Consider the following 6,636-nt stretch of genomic DNA (forward strand, 5'->3'; position numbering starts at 1 on the left):
ATGGTCTACAAGTTTTACATGGGTGTACTCACTTTATCTTTCAACAGGCTTCTATCATATCATCATCCTCATTTCACATATGAGAAACCTCAGATATGGAAGGTTAAGTAACTTGTCTAGTCACTCAATCAGTGAGTGGGATCTGAAAGCAGCAATTTGAACTGGAGCCTGCCTGGCTCCACAGGATATGGTGCCCATCAAAGAGGAACACAAATGGTAAAAATGTTTGGCAAGAAATTTAAGACTGTATATTTCTTTCACAAAACACCAAGGAGGAGTCACGTAACATGAATAAAATTGTCTGCAATATTCTCATGAACCACTTGCCTCCCAAACACCTTTCTTATTCCAAGAGCTGCTGCCCTTGAATCCCCAACTTAAATACACCTTCCGCAAGAACTAGATTTTTCCTCCCTTTTATCCTTTCCTCTCACCTTTCTAATACCTCTTCCATAGATCTCTTCTGTTCTTTCACTTCCAGGTCATTCATTTTTTAAATTACCTTTCTAATACCTCTTCCATAGATCTCTTCTGTTCTTTCACTTCCAGGTCATTCATTTTTTTAATTACAAATATTAAATATATCTAAAGAAGGAAATAAGCAGTCATCCATAGTCCAACCTCCTGGAAGGGACTCCTGTTATCATCTTTGCATGTTTTCCTTCAAATCTGTTTTTAAATTATTCTAAGTTGTAGCAAAAGGTGCATGGGTTCATGCTAAGTCATTTCAGTCCCGTCTGACTCTTTTGGACCCCAGTGACTGTAGCCTGCCAGGCTCCTCTGACCGTGAGAGGATTCCAGGCCAGAATATGGAGTGGGTAGCTACACCCTCCTCCAGGGAATCTTCCTGAACCAGGGATAGACCCCACATCTCTTGTGTCTCTTGCATTGGCAGGTGGGTTCTTTACCATTAGTATCACCTGGGAAGCCCTTAAAGTATATAGGTTTATTTTTAAAATTTCAAAAAATGCACAGAATACAAATATGTAAAATTTTGAAACATCTTAAATTCAAAAGTAACATCTGTTAATGTAGGTAAATGCTGCTGGAGTCATTTAGGTATATCAACAGAGACAAGAATATATATAAATATGCTTTTATATGATTGAGCTCTTATAGGTTCTATTCCTATTTTCAAGTATTTCAATTTAATAGTGCATAAATTTAATGAAAAGTTACAAAAATGAAGAAACTGTTGAACTTTCAATCAAATTGTTTACCTTAAGAGATACACATTTCTAAAAGAACACTCTAATGCTAATAATAATGATTACAATTGAATTAAGTTATTAAAATTTGGAATGATTCTTCTCATTACTTTTTAAAAATCAAATTTCCTAAGAATTAATTTAAAAATAATACAATCTATCCATTTCAAGTTTGATGACTTTTGACAACTGAACATGCCCATGGAACCACTACCATGTTCAAGAACATCTCCAGCACTCCAAAATATCCTCTTGAGCCCCTTTGCCGACAATCACCCTGCCACACCCTGTCACCCTGTCCCAGGTGCTCAAGGATCTAGTTCTTTTCACTAGGGATTAGGTTGCCCCATCTAGTAATTTGCATAAGTGGATCCACAGAGTATATACTCTTTTCATCACTCAGGGTGATGTTTTAATCCATATTGTTGCCATGTATCAGGAATTTGTTTCATTTTATCGAAGAGTAGTATTCCTTTGAGTGAATATATCACCATTATATCTATTCACTTCATGACGGACATTTGAATGGTTTTCAATTTGGAAACCATTATGAACAAAGCTGATATTAGCAAGTTCCTTTTGCAGGCATATGATTTATAAATTCCATTTAAAACTTTTTATAAGTTCTCAAATTTATTTTGTGAATGTGAATTCATTCATGAATTATGAATAAATTCATAAAGACAAAATTTATTGAAATGTTTAAACCTGTATTCAAATGTTACAAAAGACTGAAGTACCAGCTTCTCTTCGATTGTTTCCTACCAGAACATCCTTAAGATTAGCCACATGCTCTACCAGGTGTATTTTTGACTATCTCACTTAATCTACACAACAGCTTTATGAAGTACTTATTATTTCTTTTATATGACACTTGCAAAATTGGCCTAGCAAATTGGAGTTGACCCAAGGTCAAAGGGAAAGTAAGTGGTGGCACTAGGACTAAAAGGAGGACCCCCAGATGTTGGGCTCATTACATTTGGCTTAATATTCTCTGCCCTTCCTGGTTTCCTGTCTACCTTTCACCCCTGATCTGTGTGCCTGAGGCTCATCCTGGCAACCAGCATTTCCAGGTCTTTCTTGCCAATGGACTCCAGTGGGTGTAGCCAAACAAATGAGATCAGAAGGGAGAGGGGAGGAATGTGAATGAAAAAGGTTGCCTGCCATATCAGCAAACAAAGCATGCTGTGCCACCTGGCCACCAGCCACTACCGACCTTAATAAGTGCATTAAGAAGAAACCTATCTGTTGTTGGAGTAGGAAATGCAAGCCACTGCAGTGTTCTTACCTGGAAAATCCCATGAAGAGAGGAGCCTGGTGGGCTACAGTCCATGGAGTCCCAAAGAGTTGGATATGACTGAGCAAGCATGGCTGAACACAGACTGTGGGATCTTAGGTGCACAAACCCTGGCCCACAGCTGTGAAAGCACCAAGTTCTAACCACTAGACTGCCAGGGATTTCTTATCACATCTTAAGATGTCAGTTACCTGGGTGTAAACTTTGTAGAAGCACTTCATTATATGTGTATTTGAAAGATGCAAGAGACTGGATCATAAATATTCTCATCACAAAAAAGAAATGAGAATTATGTGATGGGATGGAGCTGCTAGTTAATGCTCTGGTGGGAATCATTTTGCCGTATATAACTGTATCCAATCAACGTGCTGCACACCCTAAACTCACACAGTGTCATATGTCAATTATATCTCAATAAAGCTGGAGAAAAAATTTATAAAAAAAAGAAAGAAACCGATCTCTTGCATCTTTGGAACCCATCAAAAGCCTAGGGGGACACATTCCAGTGCTGCAAGTTCAAGTGCTACCCAGCTAGGGAAGAAGAAGGCCTGCTTACTCACTGGCCGCCTAGCCAAGGATGTCTGCTTTGGCTCCAGCTGCTGAGGACAACTCCACCCACCTTCACCGGTGCCAGGAGGGCCTGGTCCCTGCCTATATTCACTTCATCCTCAGGAGTGGTTTAGATGAGGAAATCACCGAGGATTTCTTCTTTTCCCCTAATCTATTCCCACTCTTTCACTGTGTGTCTTCAAGACCACTGTTGGATGCTGAAAGTACAGGACTTAAAGGAGATGCTGCCCTTGTCCTACTGGTCTCTTCTTGCCTGGACGTTGCTGACCCGGGGTTCAGAACCAGAGCGGCCGGGAGGCCACTGGCTGCCTGAGAACCTCTGTCGCCAGGTGCATCCAAGTGCATTGTGCACCTGCGCCTCTCCAGCTCCCTGCAATTTGAATCTGCTGCCCCCGAGCTTCTCAGGTGGCAAGAGAAAAGTAAAGCAGTCCTCTTTGACCTGCAGTAATCTCCAGGGCTGGGAGGATCTGTGAGTTTATCAGCTCATCTGATCAGATCAACAAAAGAGCAATAATGGTCCAACTCCTTCCTTCCGGAATTTTGAACTTTTTTAAAAAAATCATGGTTTGACAGTGGAAAACACTCCCCTGCACATGACAATAGACCCAGAATTTTTAAAGACTGATACTTATGACTACACACAAATTTAAATCCAAAATACAAGCAATGAACTTTGAAAATATCCTGTATGTAATACAATGTTACACACGCCCCAGACAGTAGTTTCCTGATCCCTTCCCATGTTCCTTTTTTCCAGGGATAACCACTTTCACTGACAGCTTGGCTATATATCTCCTTATCTCTAAACAAATATTGACGCTCGGATTTTCCGGAGCCCGACGCTGCAGACCCGCCTGCAAAGCTGAAAGTGGAGTGTCTGTGTAGTTCCCTGCTCGCCAGTCATCTCCAAGGCAGCGGCCACCTGCAGATCTACATAAGCCACCTCACCACTCCACACGGAACCCGCAAAGGGAACTTTGTCAGAACTAATGCCAGGCCAGCAGCTTTGCGGTTTGGGGTGAATCGGGTCCCTGGACACCTCAGTAAAGGGTGGGAGCTGCTCGCAGTGAGGCGCTGTGGTCGCCCCAACCCAGCGACGGCCCCGCCGCAGTACCTGCCCGCTCCTCTCTCTTCCAGTCCCTTTCTGCTTCTGGCTCATCCTCTGTTCTCTACTGATCTTGGCCCTTCCTCGGATGTTTTCGCCGGCCTCATACCTATCCTTGTAACCTCTGAAAGTTTCAGATTATAAAGATCAGAGAGATGCTACTCAGCACCGCGAAAGGAAAACTAACTATTCAGGTCCATCACGGGCCTCATCTGTACTTTTCTCCCGAGCAGTAGAGGACACAAATGTTTCCATCCGCTCACGTCGTGAGACGTCTTCTCGGTGGAGCAGAGTCGAGGGAGAACGAAGGGAACCCAGCCCTCGGCTCCGGACTCCCAGCGGCTCGTCTCCCCTTCTGCCCCGGAGCAGGCTGGCCGGGCGGCCCTGGGTCAGGGACCCGGGTCTCCTCAGACGCCGAAATCTGCGACCTCTTTCGGTCTGAGCTTGGGACCAAAGGACGAGATTTCCAGAACTGACGGTTCGAATCTTGACCGAACAGCGGCTTTGCGTGTCCAACGGAGACTTAAGAGCAAGAAACTCTGAATAAAATCGTAATAAACTGGGACAGGGCCAATTAAAAGTCAGAAGAATAGAGAACTTGAATAAAACACAGTTCTTCTCATTCAGGTCTGGAACCCTCGACCCTAAAGCTGTCGAGATTCCCAGCTGATTATCGACATCGCAGCCCCTCCACGTCACCATTTAGTCACAGGGACAACTTTTCTAATTAGAAAGGTTCCACGAGATTTGAACTCGGATCGCTGGATCCAGGGTCCTCACCATTACACCATGAAGCCTATTTGGCAGCTCCCTTCTCTCCACTGCCAGGGAAAGGGCATCTGCTTCTTCAGCCTCCATATGTCCCATTCCTACTCCCAAGACTTGAACACAGTTGACACTCACCCCTTTTGCTTTCTTTTGCTCCTCTCCTCTGGTAGCCTCAGTTCACTCTCACCTCAGAAAATGAGGTAAAATCCACTTTGGGTTTTGTGCCAGGGAAGAGCCCCCTAGCTCTCCATCATCAACCACATATTCTGCCCTGGTTAAGCAGAATGTCCCATCCTGAGCTAAAATTTCTGCACATAAGAGTGTTATTTGCCTTTTCCTTGCCTTCACCCTGTTCTCATTGCTCCAAGAGGGCAGATGATTGTCAGGGCAGGAGGCAGGATTTCCTGGGTCCCTTAGTTTTCCCATAGTACAGATTACCCTCCAAAGCCACTGCCACCACCTCTTATCTGTAACATGTAAAGTGTGGGCAGTGGAGTGGGAATGGAGGCAGGAGAACGCTCCTTTTCTTCATATATTTCTGATTTGGGAGGGGTGAGGTTTTTTCACAGCAAGTGTGTATTTGTTAGATTTGCAATATAAGTAAAAATAACCATTTACATCAAACACTCAGACAAACCAGCTATACTCACCTAGAAGTGAAGGGAACCTCGCTCAGTCTAGTCTGACTTTGTGATGCCATGGACTGGAGCATGCCAGGTTCCTCTGTCCAAGAGATTCTCCAGGCAAGAATACTGGAGTGGGTGGCCATTCCCTTCTCCAGGGGATCTTCCCAACCCAGGGATTTAACTTGGGTCTCTTGCATTGCAGGCAGATGCTTTACCTGCTGAGCCACTAGGGAAGACCCAAAGTCACCTGGGGTGACTCAAAATCAACCACATGTTGAGGAGGACATGAGGCACAGCTCTGACACTTAGGCAATCACAGACTCTTTGGTCAGGTCGGTCAAGTCAGTTTCTCTTCCATTTCTTAACATATCAAATCTAGAAATTGCAGTTTTAAAAAAGGCGTACAAATATCAAGGTACACAAGAGCACTGTTTGCTGAATCATAGAGGTTGCACATCCAAGTTGTCTTACACTACAGACGGTACTTATGTACCCAAAATACCACCACATTAAATATTTGCATGTATAATAGGTATAAATCCTATCAGGGCTCAGAATAATAATCTTTACTTCTTCATTGTATCCTAAAAGTGTTTCTTCCCTAAGCCAATACACATAACAGAAAAAATAGCACTAGTTTTTGGCGGGTCAAAAGAGTCAGAAAGATGCCTAGTGTTGCCTTGAGACATATTTGCTGCCAGAGACTGGAGAGAGGTTTACTCAAGTGCCAAGGTCCAGCCCCGGCTGATCCAGGGTATTCGAACGGGAGACGGAGTCGGCGACTATTTACATATTTATCAAAGATATAAAGAGTAATAGAATGAGGATAGCTCAGTAGGAAAATTCAGTGGAGAAAAGAGGCTGAGTAGCTTGGTTTACACGGAAAATCAATATAACCCGTGACACCAGGTTAGCTCTGACCACGGAGGCCGCAGGCGCCCTCTCAAATAGCAGAAGGTGTCCCACCTTAGACACCTTCTCGAGTGGGTCTTTGAAGCCCAGGCAAATAAATGGTTGCAGAGGATATCTGCGCTCCAGATGGAGACTTCAGCCAGAATGTGA

Source organism: Bison bison, unplaced genomic scaffold, assembly GCF_000754665.1.
Source record: "Bison bison bison isolate TAMUID 2011002044 unplaced genomic scaffold, Bison_UMD1.0 scf7180017864104, whole genome shotgun sequence".
NCBI classification, from domain to species: Eukaryota; Metazoa; Chordata; class Mammalia; order Artiodactyla; family Bovidae; genus Bison; species Bison bison.